Below are 14,841 nucleotides of genomic sequence, written 5' to 3' on the forward strand. Positions count from 1 at the left end.
AGCTGGACAATTGAGCTAATTATTGAGTTATACAAATATATGTATACATATATAGTATGTATATGTATATATTATATATATATATAACAATAGAGAAAGAAGAAGCCAGAGATATGAAAGAGAGCAAGGAGGAATATATGGAAGGCTTTGGAAGGAGGAAAGGGCAGGGGGAAATTAATTGTGGAATTATAATTTCAAATATAAAAGGAAGAATTTAAAATTAAAATTAGTATGCACAAAGTGGAATTTCAAAGTTCCTTTTCAGGATGATATGCTGAAATATTTTCTGGCAATGTTAGAATGCTTCCAGGTACCAGTCATAGGGGTCACTGTGGATCCCTTGGCTGTGCCTGCTACCCATTCATATCTCCAATAGCTTAGCTGAGATGCGGGAATGGACAAAGCAATCATGGCAATTAACAAAGTGTACTTGACAAACTGCAACCTTATTGATGTTTTATGATGATGTATATTTTCATGCCACAGCATTAAAAAGCAACCCCAAAATCCCTGGATTTCTCATTTTTGTGAAGTAGCAATGGTGCCTTTGTCTTTAATGCCTTTAAGAAAAACCATTTGAGGAAATCTCTCAGGTTTCATAATGGACACACACACTGAGGTCTGCCACTTTAATCCACTTAAGTTATTGGAATACTCATGCATTTCCATGAATAAAATTGTGTGTTATTTTACTTCTGCGAAGTGCAGAAGTGTTTGGCCAATTAGCATGGCCTGGATCCATATGAGTCCTGCATTAGCAAAAGCAAGAGGGAGATTTTCTTGCCAAAATATCTCTGTGATTCTTTTCTTTTTCCTTCGGAAAATATTCTTTGAAAAGCCTTTGTATTATCAAAGCCACCCCCACAGACAATTAAAAGCAGATATGAAATGATAGATCACATGACCGGAGTTTAAATGTGAAGGCTTTTCCCCCCTTGGTTAAACATCGCAGCAGGCATTACAATACCAAAGGTAACGAATCAATTAAATCCATTTTCCCCTTGGCGTCTCCAAGCTGCGTGCCGAGTGTTGCTGTAGAGTTTAGAGATGGAGCTAGGACCCAGGGGCCTCCGCAGCCACCAATAGAAGCGCACACTTGGACCTATTTGTATGCAATGCCGTGTGCTCTGCGCATTAATAGTAATACAGATAACGGGTGTGAAAGAATTCTCTACTGAAGAAGGGTTGAATATGTTTCCAGGCTGCTGAGACTGAGAAGAAATCTGACTCTACTCTCCCGGTTCCTCATTCACGGAAAAGTCTCAGCCGGCTTTTGCTGGGTTTAAACTCGGAGGCTGTTCTCTGCATAGCAAAGTTGGAGGGCTGCGCCTGCCTCGGGGAGCTGCTGGATTTCTGAAAAGAATCTTATGGAAGGGTAAGTCTTGCCAATGACGGCAAAGGGAGAAGCTCGGGCTTTGGAATCCTGAAAGAGGTCGCATGGTTTTACGATGATGCTCGATGGAATGGGAGTGTAGGTGCGGAAGAGACTGCAGTTTGGCCAGAAATTGTCAGGGATGCATCCGGGATTTGGGGAGGGTACAATCAAAAACCTTCAGGCTGAATGGGAAATTGCAGCCTTAAGCTCTGGCGGGATTCAACAAGTTTCCCCGCAGAGATATGATGTTTGTTTTGTTGCCCTGCAAGTTGGGTCTAGGTGTCTCTTAAGTGAGCTGTGCTCGCTTAACAAAGAAGTTTCTGGATTTTTGCCTGTGTTGTATGACTGGGTTAATCCGTATTTGAGGAGGATCTGGGCAGCATTTGGGTCTCTTTGGGACACAAGGGAAATGCCTCATGGGAAGTTCCGATTATCAGTATCCTGCTGGGTTTGGACTGGGCAAGTTTGCTGCGCGATCCAAGGGTCTCTGAGCGCAAGGGGGTTTTTTTGCATCATGTGGAAAGATACAGAAAGCATGCTCGGAGAAGCTTCCAAACTTTGAAAGCATTCTCTGAGAAAGGATGGGAGTGGGACGTGGAAATGAAGCGGTGCTAGGTGAATTGTGTTGAACTCTTAGAGATATGTGGGCGATAGAGTTTACTGAGACCTTTTATTCCAACCTGCACCTTTTGGCTTGGAAGCCGTAGTGGCGATGGGGAGGAGATAGAGGATTAAAACAAAACCGGGGGTCGGGGAGTGCGTATAATGTGAGAGAGGCAAAGGAGGGAAAAGGGAGAGAGCTGATGGATGAATGAACCCGATCTTTCACACACAAAAACCTCACTCTAGGGACGTGCCGGGAAGCGCTCCTGTTGGTGGCGTTTAGCCGCAAACCAGGTTACCGGGAGGAGGTCCGGGAGCTTCTTCTCTATTGATAAACCGTTGTGTCCTCTTAGGGGCCTTTCAGCTCCTTCTCTCGATCCTCTCTTGCCTCCTCTCTCTGATCATCCCTACCTGAGATACGAGCTAGACGCGAGTGCGCCAGCGGGTTAGCCAGTCCCGCATCTCTGCGGACACAATAGGGAGAGGCTTGTGAGCAGCCAATGCGGGTTGCGGGCAGGCTCTCGTGAAAATCCCGCTGCCGCAGACCGGACTGCTAATCTGCTTTGCTCCGGGGCGTTGGAGGCTGCTTTGCTCCAGCAGCCTCACGCTATAAAATTCACTGCGAGCTCGCACCTGGGCATAAAGGTCTTTGATTACCATTGTAGCAGGGCACCGCTGCGGGCTGAAGAGTGCTTTTCCAGGAAGAATGCCTTCCTCTTACTCATTCTGGGGCTCTAAGAAATCTAGGCTGCTAGGCGAAGATTCCTCGATTGCACCAAGGCAGCTTAGGAGATCTACACTTCAAAAGGGGAACTATCCAAGAGAGAAGAAAAACACTGCTGAGATTTTTAGGAAGAGAGAGGGAAAAAAAATCCAGGCCATTGGTTAGGCTTTTCTGGGCTCTTTTAGGTGCATGGTTTTAGATGGGGGGGGTGAGGGGGCTCTGTCCCTGCCCTCCGTAGAAACTGAAGAGGCAGGATTCCAGATGAGGGAGCTCACTAGAGACTCCTGTAGATGAAGGGAGGAGAAGGCAGGGCAAGATGCTTCATTTTGCAGTGTCATTTAACCCTGACCTCAGCACCTCCCACCCTTTCAGGCCCTCACCCGGGAGTGCCCGACCTTGTAAATTCCCCGGTGTATCGGTCTAGTTGGGGGTGGGGGTGGGGGTGGGAGAAACTTCATGAAGCTGTGAGGTTTACAAAGGACTGTGAAAATTAGTCTCTCTCTCTCTCTCTCTCTCTCTCTCTCTCTCTCTCTCTCTCTCTCCCTCTCCCCCTCTCCCCCCCCCGTGTGTGTGTGTGTGTGTGTGTGTGTGTGTGTGTGTGTGTGTGTGACAGAGAGAGAGAGAGAGAGAGAGAGAGGTGCCAGAGAGTATTTGGTCATTGATTTTCAGCCCCCCTTCATAAATACTAAGAATCTGGAGAGGAGCCTAAATAAAGTATTCTATAGTACAGTTTTTATGAGGGACACTTAGAAGAAATTCATTCCTTTGAGCCCATTGAGGATTAATAGCAGTATCGCTGCTGTACTCACCCTCCATTCTGTGTTGCCTTTGTTTTGGTTATTTGAGAATTAAGATACACTATTAGAGGCTGTGTTTGGAGGAACCACTGTCCTATCTGGAGGACAACTAGCACCCACATAACTGGATTTTCAACTTGGACTCTCCCAGGACCTTTTTGTGAGTTTGCAAGCTAAGACCTGTATTCTGGTTTTGACATCCAAGACCTGTTTGCTTTCTACCTTGAGATTCAGGAGCAAAGGAAGTATGCTCCTTTAATGAGAAAGAGAGAGAGAGAGAGAGAGAGAGAGAGAGAGAGAGAGAGAGAGAGAGAGAGAGAGAGAGAGAGAGAGAGATTGAGAACACAGGTGCAACCATGCAGAACAATATTAAGTTGATAATAGCTTATTCAGTAGAAATCTATTGTGTACCCAAAGATGAATATAAGGGCAAACATGAAGGGTGTGTGCACGTGAAGGCTTGCATTTCATGACATTGCCACAGGTTTGGGATTTCTGTGAACTTAGCATCTCTCTGCACATCTTCCTGCTCCATGAATCAATTCATCCTTGTACAATCTGCAAAATTGAAGCTTAGTACCACAGCTGCAGATCCCAGTGGAGGGTTACTATAGCAAACAGCTTTTAATCACAGGTTTGCTGCCTTTTTCCCACTTCCTCCCTTTGGCTTCCATTCCCTTCCCCTGTCCTTGAACCCATGTTACCCTCTCCTGGGCTGTATCCACAGAAGGTTAGTTGCTTCCAGTGATGCAGCACTGTGCTAATCATGGGCGGAGGGCAGCCATACAACAAAGCTGCCTGGGGAGTCACATAGCTTTAAAGCTGACTTTTCCTTACCCCCAAAACTGCACAAAATACAGAATAAATATCCTAACGTCTCCCCAAAGACAAATATTTTTTCTCTTCCATAATTGTCTTATTTCCAGCATAACCAAATCCATTAAAATATGCAACAGCATTGATGAGAGACGAAAGGGAGGCTCTGCCCTCCTGTGCAGTGCAGTATTTGGAAGCCAGCGCTGTGTGCTTTGCTCAGAAGTCTCATCTTTGGCACCTATCTATACTTGATATATTAGGGTTGTTTTGATCTAAGCCACATTTAATATGTTACTTTCCTTAGGAGGCTAGCCCACTCGAGGCACTGCATAGACAGAGATGGGAGGACAAAAAAAGCAAGGCCACAAAAACCAGGCTTTGGCAGCAAGATAAATGAGGAGGTGCACTGCACCATTTGAAATGTAATTTGAGATGAAGTTCCACCAATTCACTGGTAAAAAAAAGGAAGTTTCTCTTGCCTAGAAAACTCAACTGAGTTCTCTCACTTTCTTTCCTAAAATATATGTTTAGAACAAAGCATGATGCTATAAGGTAGGCTAAATTATAACCTTGTTTTATAGTCATTCACCCTGCAAACTCATTGTGAAAATGAGCTTTGCTATTATAAATTTCTCTGCATGCCTAACTAACTATATTAATGCTTTAGAAGTCAGATAATTCTCTTAATTCCTCAAGGAATTAAGATCCTAGAAAGGTAACTGCTTTATCTACCTTCAGGCATACCAATAGTTTGCCTTTGAAATCTCTGAATTCTGTTCCTGCAGGTTGTGTATATGTACACGAAGATAGGGTGCTATTTAATAAACATGAACATTAATGAGGTCTGGAATCCAAAGGATTCCTGGAAATAATTCCATGTAGGCATAAAATACGACAATAAAGATTACTGTTTGTTCCATTGTTAAGTGCAAGAATTTTTTATTAATCATTTAATTTATTAACATTCCAAATGTTGTCCTCCTTCTCAATAGCCCCTCCTGCAGCCCCCAAACCCATCCTCTTCACCTCTAAGCACATGCGCCTCTACCCACCTAATCATTCCTACCTCATCCCTCTAGAAATCCCTTTCTCTGGGTCATCAGGCTCCATAGGGCCAAACACATCCCCTTCCACTAAGGCCAGACAAAGCTGTCCTCTTAGGTTTTTAGTTGGGTACTTAGTCCCTGGTAGCTCTGAGAGGGTCTGGTTAGTTGATATTGTTGTTCTTCCTATGGGGTTGCAATCCCCTTGAGTTCCTGTAGTCCTCCCCCTAACGCTCCTAAAGGGTTCCCCTGGCTCAGTCCAATGCTGTAAGTGTCTACATCTGTCTCAGTCAGGTGCTGGTAGAGCATCTCAGAGGACAGCCATGCCAGGTTCCTGTTTTCAAGTACATCGTGGCATCAGCAATACTGTCAAGGTTTGGTGCCTGCACATGGGAGCAGCCCCACATTGGGGTGGTCTCCAGTTTTTGTCCCTGCGTTTTGTTTAAACAGGAACAATTCTGGGTCAAAAGTTTTGAGATGGGTTGGTCCTCAGCTGGGGACCAACTATTACCTACTAGAGGTCACCTCCTTGGGTTCTATCTCCTCACTGTTAGGCATTTTGGCTAATGTCATCCCCATTACAAGGTCCTGGAAGCCTGTAACATCCCTAGTGTTTGAGACTTTCTAGTGGTTCCCCACCCTGTCCCCTACCCAACACTGCTACCTATTTCTATTTATTCTCCTGGCTCTGTGGATTTCTCTCCTATCCCCTCCCCATACCTGGTCCTGCTCCCCCTTTTTTCCTCCCCCTACACTCTTCCACCTCTGCCTCCCATGATTATTTCATTTCCCCTGCTAAGTGGAATTGAAGCCCCCACAGTTGGGCCTTCCTTCTTATTAAGCTTCATATTATCTTCGAGTTGTATCATGAGTATTCTGAACTTTTTGGTTAAAATCCATTGATCAGTGAGTACATACTATGTATGCTCTTTTGAGTCTGGGTTACCTCATTTAGGATATTTTCTAGTTCTACCCACTTGCCTGCAAAATCTGTAATGCCCTCGATTGTAAGAGCAGAGTAGCGTTCTATTTTCTGTGTTCATTCTTTGATTGAGGCACATCTGGGTCATTTCCAGTTTCTGGTTATCATAAATAGGCTACTATGAACATAATGGAGCATCTTTTGGGTGTATGCCCAGGAGTGGTTTAGCTGGGTCCTCAAGTAGTACTATATCCCATTTTCTAAGGATCAGCCAGACTGATTTCCAAATTGGTTGTACCAGTTTGCAATCCCACCAGCAATGGAGGAGTGTTCCTCTTTCCCTACAACCTTGACAGCATGTGCTGCCACTTGAGTTTTTTTATCTTAGCCATTCTGATTGGTGTGAGGTGGAATCTCAGGGCCATTTTGATTTGCATTTCCCTGATGACTAAGGATGTTGAACATTTCTTTAGGTGTTTCTCAGCCATTTGTGAGTCCACAGTTTAGAATTCTCTGTTTAGCTCTGTAGCCCATTTTTAAATTGTGTTATTTGGTTTTCTGGAGTGTAACTTCTTGAGTTCTTTGTAGATTTTGTATATTAGCTCTCTATCGCATGTAGGGTTAGCCAAGATTTTTTCCCATTCTGCAACTTGCTGTTTTCTCTTATTGACACTGTCCTTTGCCTTATAGAAGCTTTTCAGTTTGATGAGGTCCCATTTGTCAATTGTTGATCTTAGAGTCTCAGCCATTGGTGATCTATTCAGGAAAATTTCCCATGTGCCATTGGGTTTCAAGATATTTCCCACTTTCTCTTCTATTAGATTCAGTGTATCTGGTTTTATATGGAGGTCCTTGATCTACTTAAACGTGAGCTTTGTACAAGGTGATAAATTTTCAGATCATTCTTTAACATGCAGACCACCAGTTAGACCAGCACCATTTGTTGAAGATGCTTTCTTTTTTTTCCACTGTATGGTTTTTGCTTCTTTGTCAAAAATCAAATATACATAGGCGTGGGTTTATTTCTGGGTCTTTAATTCTATTCCATTGATTGACATGTCTGTCTTTTTACCAATAACATGCGTTGGATTTTTGTTGTTGTTGGTTTTGTTTGTTTGTTTTGTTTGTTTGTTTTGTTTTTTATCACTATTGCTCTGTAATAGAACTGAGATCAGGGATGGTGATTACACCAGGAGTTTGTTTATTGAGAATTGTTTTCTCTACCCTAGTTTTTTGTTATTCCATATGAAGTTGATAATTGCCCTTTCTATTTCTGTGATGTTAATCATGTCTATACATGAGCATGGAGATCTTCCCATCTTCTGAGGTCTTCTTTGATTACTTTCTTCAGGACTTTGTTTTCTTGTCATACAGATCTTTCACATGCTTAGTGTGATAGTTTGTATATGCTTGACCTAGGAAATGGCGCCATTAGTAGGTATAGCCTAGTTGAAGTATACGATTTTGTAAGACTTGTCTTGGTCATGGTATCTGTTCACAGAAGTAAAACCTAAACCCCAACTAAGAAAGAAGTTGGTACAAGGACTAGAGTATTTCTGTGATATGCCTGACCATGCTTTTGTTTGGAAAGATGTAGATTTGGGGACTTTGGATTTGCAACGTGGTGGAATGCTTTAACTGGGGCTCAATGGACCGTCCTAGTAAAAAAATATGAGAAAAACTTTGTTGCTGAGAGTAATTTGAACTGTGCAGACCTGAACCAAGAGGTTTCAGAGGAGAAGAATTTCAGCATGTGATTTAAAGATTGTTTTGGTGGTATTTTGGTGAAGAATGTGGCTGCATTTTGCCCTTGTCTGAAGAGTCTACCAGAGGGTAAGGTAAAGAGATTTATATGTTAATTGCATTGTAAGCCTCAGAAACGACTAGCAGAGACTTTGTTCTCTGGTTACATGTCATGAAGAGCATTTTGAGCAAGGATAGCAAGCTTAGAAAGGAATAATATAAAATATATGGTTCAAGTTTTAAAGGAGCACCAGGAAGTGAAGTAGAACTGAATCCTATATTCTAGGAGATAGCAGATTAAGAGAATGAGACTTTGGGGCAAAATTCTACTCACCTAAATTTAGGTCCAGACATGGTGGTACACACCTTTAATCCCAGGAGAAAACAATGACAATCTCTGAGCTCTAGGTCAATCTACAAAGCAAGATCCAGGACAGTCAAGCTCAGGCAGTCCAGGAACTAGAAAACAGAAAGCTGATGACAATGTAATAGAACAAGTGGGCTATGTTCCAGCTCCTGCAAGCAGCAGAACTCAGCAGCTTAAGCCATGAGCCTCTGGCTTTATAGTCAAGAAGAGAGGGAGATACTATTAATGCTGGTTAGCTGGAGCTAAGAAATTAGTGGTGATTAAAAAGAAATTATAATCGCAGAGATGAAATCTTCTGGGAAGTGTTTTCTGAGAGCACAAAGAAGCTCTGTTCCAGGGATAGCCAAGGTTGTACCTGCAGCTGAACTTAGTTGTATAAGAGACACCCAGATGGTACTGATTTTGAAGGCATGAAAAGGTCATGAAGAGCAGCTGAAGCTTGGCACTATGAAGAGAGCCTGTGGGAGGCCATTAGGGAGCCTAGTTGCAGCGAAAGACCCAGCATATTGGAAATGCCACTGCCATGGGATGATCAGCAACATCCCATGGAGTGGATCAACCTGAATTTAGAGTGCTACAGAGGGCAGAGCTGGAGACGTGACAAAGCCCTTTGGAGGAACCCTAGAAGATCATGTGTGGATCCCAGGCATTGCAACAAGAAGCTGTAATATTGAAGTTGCCTTGGAGATCCCAAAAAGTCCAAGATGTCAGACCCGTAGGCTGTTTGCTGAGGAAAGCCGGTAATGGAATGAGACCAGCCGAGGGGACAGAAGTTTGTTGCAGTCAACAAAGGTGAAAAAGGAGCTGGAGATCTGAAGACTGTTTCGACATCAGCCATAGAGTTGCAGAGTTTGGAGTTTGCCAAGCTGGTTTCCTGTCTTGCTTTGGGGATTACAATTAAGTGATTGGATGACTCTCAGAAGAGACTTTGAACTTTGCACTTTTAACATTGTTGAGACTTCTATAGATTGTGGGGACTATTGAAGTTGGACTAAATGTATTTTACATTATGTTATGTTTAGGTATGGCCCCCATAGACTCATATATTTGAACAAGTATATAGGGGCCAGGGAGTTATGTTTGTTGTGTTTGTTATGGTTTGTACATGCTTGACACAATGATTGGCACTATAAAGGTATAGCCTTTTTGGAGTAGGTGTGTCACTGTGGGTGTGGACTTAAGACCTTCATCCTAAGTGCCTAGAAGTTAGTATTCTTTTAACTGCCTTCAAATGAAGATGTAGACTTCTCACCTCCTCCTGCTTCATGCCTCCTTGATACTGACATGCTCTCACCTTGATGATAATAGACTGAACCTCTGAACTAGTAAGCCAGCCCCAATTAAATGGTGTCCTTATAAGACTTGACTTGGTCATGGTATTTACTCACAGCAGTAAAGCCCTAACTAAGATACATTGTTAGAGTTACAACAAGATATTTTATATCATTTGTGACTACTGTGAAGAGTGCTGTTTCTCTAATTTCTTTCTCAGCCTATTTATCCTTTGTATAGTGGAAGGCTAGCTACAGTCTTCCCACATAAGCTTATCATTGATTTATTCTACTCTTCCACTACTGCTTCTATTGCTTTTAAATGAATCAACTGTTTCAACTAACTGTACTTTCTTATTTTCCCTCTTATGTCAATAAAGAGTTTGACAATCTTTATATCTTACTTCTAATTTTTCACAATTCATGATACCCTGAATATCCTTTATTTTTTTTTGACCCAAATGGTAAGATATAATTACCCACTTAAGCATACAAAGCCTGGTACCATCCATCCCTTAGGAACATTAATAACAACCTGTAAATACACAGAGCTAGATCTTTACATCACCTGCCATGGCTTCTCCCCCTCTCCTCCTGTCTCTTCCTTTCTGACCTAGTCTCCTCCTCTTCCTTCAAACTTCTCTCCCGCCCATCCTTCCTTCTCCTCCAATGATAGGCCTCCTTCTATCCTGTACCTGCCCCTCACCTGTACTTTACAAATTCAATGGGGAGGTGGTTCTGGTGAAGTCACCTGAGTTCTGAGTATGTGACTAGGCAGCTGTCCTTGGGGCAGTGGAATTAGCATCAAAATACAGATAACTTCAGGGCAAACCACAACATTTCCCCCTTTTTGTCCAGTTAAAAACCCTTTTCACTTATATATAAATTGAGTACAATTATTACCATTTACACTTTATAAAGCATATGATATACTCAACACCCAGTCCATCACTATATCAATTAAACAGAACATTTAGTTATCCATTCCAGTTTAAGAAAGGCTTAAAATCTATATCTTGGCTTGCTTGTATACTATCTGATAACTATCTAATAAAATATGTATTCTCAGAGTTAAACAGCCTGATAGGCTATGAGACTGTAATCAGTCTTCAACCCCGTCAGAAATCTTTGAATGACCAAATATTTATACACGTAGGAAGCCTAACATGGCTTCTAGAACTCAGAGGTTGTAGAGACAAATCTCCACTAGCACAGTCCCCTGTTAGCAACATGTGAGTGCAAGTCTTCACCCTTCTGGCCCAAAATCAACTGACAGACTCTTGGAATGCAGATTTTCAAGGACTGATCACCCTGTCTTGACAGAGTTTATCAGTCAACTATTCTGCATAATTTGTCCTTTTCTGGACAGTATTAGTCTGCAGATGAAACAGGCAGTTTTGTGTAGTGGCTGCCTAGTCACAAAGTACTGCCTCACCTGGAGGTAGAGATGTTCACATTCTTCATAATATCCACCAAAAGGGAACTACTAGGAGCAGATACGTCTCAACAAGAGATAAATAACTTTAAATCTCTAATTTTGTGGGTATCTGACGTTTTTGAAAACCATCTATCTATATAAGGTAGTCTGAACTGTTGTCTCCATATCCTAAATTTTATCTTGAAAGTACTCTCACAAACTCAGAGCCATGACTTTGGTATTTGAACCTTAACTCACAGGTGTAATCAACTCAGAAGTTTGTAATGACAACAATAGAAGGACTGGCTCTAAACCTTGTACTTTTAAACTTTTTTGACAAATAAATTTTATACCAAAACAAAGATATGATTTAAGTTTAGTTACCAAATGAGATTATGGCTGTACAATTCAATCTAGCTAATTCCTCCCTTTTAAATTACAACCAACTTTAAATTCCTCATAAAAACAACTTTAGAATAGCCACTTTCAGCCCCCCAAAGTCCAGGGAATTGGGGCGAAGACTCCTCTATAACTTCTTCAAGCTGTACATGGGCATTAAGATATCTTTGGGGGTAATGGGGTAAGAAGAATGAAGCAAATGCTGTAGCTGATCTGGACACAGCTGAAAGTGCTTGAGACCAGGAATCCAAGTAGGCACACTCTGTAAAATACAACTCTCAAGACGAAAGTTTAGAATCGAGATATCTTTTTGTTTGATTCTCCTGAATAAATTTTTCAGGTGGTCTACCTCTATCAAATCTGATCAGTATGACTCTGTAAGGTTTCCAGAGCCTAATCACACTTTTCAAAAACACAAAGACAAAATCTTTCTCCCAAAATACTTTGTTCCTTAGTCTGAAACCAGAAAAGTTTGTATCTTGCACTCTCTCCCAGAGTAATAATATAACCATAAAACTCAAAATCACACCCATTATGAAGATTAAACAATTTTTTAAAAAGGAAGCAAGTTAAACAATGAGCCTGATAGGCTTTTGTACTCTGTGATATCAGGAAATTAACCCAAAATTCCCATGGAGCCCACATTAAGAGAATCCGAGCTTCCTGTAGTGGTAAATATCAAAACTAACCACAAACCCTCGCTAGCTGGCATCAAAGAGTCATATGGCCTTTAGCGGGGTAATTCATAAAACAAACCAAATACTTTCTATCATTCCAATATCAATAAGCAACATATCAAACCAGTACTTCTGCCCAAAATATCTCAATCTGTTCAGCTCTGTACCCGGAGCCACAGATTTTTATTTAACCTCATTAGCTTCTATAATATATGTCTGCATTCACTCTCCCCGGTGTTACAGACATTTACCACAACTCTCTACTTGGAGTTAGTGACCAATTTTTCCCTAAGTTCTGAACCCTACATGAAAATCACCACGTCATAATTTGGGTAATCTCTTTACTCTCCTTAAAACAAACTTAAACACCTTCTATCAATTCTAAAACAAATGAGCAACTTAAAACTCTGAACTTTAGCCCAAAATATATCCATCTGCTAAGCTCTCTACCCAGAGCCACAGATTTTTCTTTAACTTCAGTAAGTTCTACAATATATGCCTGCATTCACTCTCCCTGGTGTTACAGACATTTAATCACAACTCTACTTGAAGGTAATGACTAATTTTTCCCTATCTAAGTTCTGAACCATGGATGAAAATCCCTACCTGATTTAGGTAATCTCTTTACTCTCTTCTTTCTAAAAACAAACTCAATCACCTGTTAATAATACCTGTAATGAAAAAGTAGCTTGTCTAACTAGGATTTCAACCCAAAATTCCCGTGGAGCCCAGGTTAAAAAGAATATGAGTATCCTGAAAGACTTTCTAAACAACTTTCTTTAAAAAGCAGCTTTTAATCTCTAACTCTCTGAGCTACCAGTACTTATCACACAGCAGGGGACCTACAGTCTGCCAGCCGAGGTGGCTTCTCTGTTTTTTTTTTTGTTTGTTTGTTTGTTTGTTTGAATTCCTGCTCTTGAGATATCACATGACTTAAGATGGCGCCGGCCTCCTCTTAGAAAATAAAAACTTTTATTCAACTCTTAGGATTACTAGTGGATTCTTGTCCATCACCTTGATTCGCCATCTGTTGTTGTAAAAATATAAAAATAATAAAGTATGGCGTCTTTTACCCCACTAGGTCTGCCCCAAGGTGCCCCAAGATATCTGCTAGATATCTTGGCAGAAACACATCCCAACTCTGTGATGGTCCAGTGTCTCTTGCCACCACACACTTTCCTACACTCAAATTGTCACATAAAAAAAAAATACAACACAATAGCCTTTGACCCAAATGGTAAGATATGATTGCCCACTTAAGCATACAAAGCCCAATACCATCCACCCCTTAGGAACATTAATAACAACCTGTAAGTACACAGAGCAGAATCTTAACATCACATGCCATGGCTTCTCACCTTCTCCTCCTCCTGTCTCTCCTGAATATCCTTTAATTACAGAATATTATTTGTAATTCTACCAGACCAATCTTTTTAAAAGAATATCATTGCCCAAATCTTATAGATAGTTAATTAATTCTCTAGTATATCCTACCATATCATTTATGCTGTGTCATGATTCTAAAAGTTGAACCCTACCAGATAAATGAATATGTCAGAAATTGTCCATATCACTGAATCCAATGATATATAACAGATCTTGCTTCACTTTCAAGCCTGGAACACTTGTATGACTAGCTTATATTCTTTATGTTCTTCTTTACCATGAGATTTCTTTGATTGTACTAACACATGTTGTGAACTCTGAATTTGTAAATCAATTACTATTTGCATAGATTTTCATCAGCTATAATTTTTCATTTGTTCATTATAGTTTTGAAATTAGAGTTTATTTTTTATTCATTGCCCATAGGAACCCAGATGCTATAAAATATTTGTTGGGTTTCAATAACAAAATGAAAACTTTATTTTTAGTCTGTGCTTTGCTACTCATTGCCACACTTGTTTGCTAACCTATCTACTAGATACTGAAAAGTTCCTCAAATAATCAAAGGAACTGACTTTAAAAAATCACTTAAACTTTAAAGTTTTAAAGGACCATTTATTATTCTTGCCAAATTATCATTTCTACTCAAATTTCTAATCTTTAAAAAATGTGTCACATACCCAGACAAATCCACTTTTGCCTGGTCCCTTGTTTGATTCATTATGCTTTTGAATGCTTCTTGATGGTTCTTATCCTGTAGACCTATCCCATCCCCTGCTATCATCCACGCTCAGGGTTATGTCACCTCTCTGCCACCATTGGAGCTTGAAGTCATCTTCCTGAATTCATAAAAGCTATTGTTCTAAACAAATGATGAAATGGAAACTCCTCCATTTGTCATGATCTAAACTTCGAATTGTTCTCTTCATCTTCATCCTTAATCAGTTTATACCTACTTAAATATTTGGGAAATTTCTTTGTTCCTGCTTTTAGTTATGTAGGGGAATTTTCCTTAAATAGTTCTCATTTTCTTGCTTATATTGTGATTTCAATAAAATTATTGCAATTATTATTATTTAGGAAAGGTCTTCATGTGATGAAAATTGATTTAAGTATTTCTCCCTTTTATATTGGTTCCAGAAATGATTCTGAAACAGTATAACACTTACTTTATAAATTTCCATCATGACTATGAGTTACTTATGAGAATCATCTCAAAATTCAAAAGTTGACATCCAAATTATCCAAATCTGTGGCTGAGGGCAGGTTCTTATTTGTAGTCTCAACAATTGGTATATTGA

The 14,841-nt window shown here is 40.7% G+C and overlaps 1 protein-coding gene across 4 annotated transcripts in view; it reads left to right on the top strand.

The window, feature by feature from the left end:
- The first annotated feature begins 1,044 nt into the window (after positions 1–1,044).
- Positions 1,045–14,841, top strand: part of Robo1 (roundabout guidance receptor 1) — a 1,040,826-nt gene continuing 1,027,029 nt past the window's right edge. For 2 of the 4 annotated variants that reach the window (XM_063270751.1, XM_063270753.1), the window contains exon 1: positions 1,045–1,375. The gene's annotated coding sequence lies outside the window, so the exon portion shown is untranslated. The remainder of the gene's footprint in view (positions 1,376–14,841) is intronic. The other 2 variants (XM_063270742.1, NM_022188.3) reach the window with 2 other exon arrangements.

The sequence above is a fragment of the Rattus norvegicus genome, chromosome 11 (genome assembly GCF_036323735.1).
Source record: "Rattus norvegicus strain BN/NHsdMcwi chromosome 11, GRCr8, whole genome shotgun sequence".
In the NCBI taxonomy this organism is placed as follows: domain Eukaryota; kingdom Metazoa; phylum Chordata; class Mammalia; order Rodentia; family Muridae; genus Rattus; species Rattus norvegicus.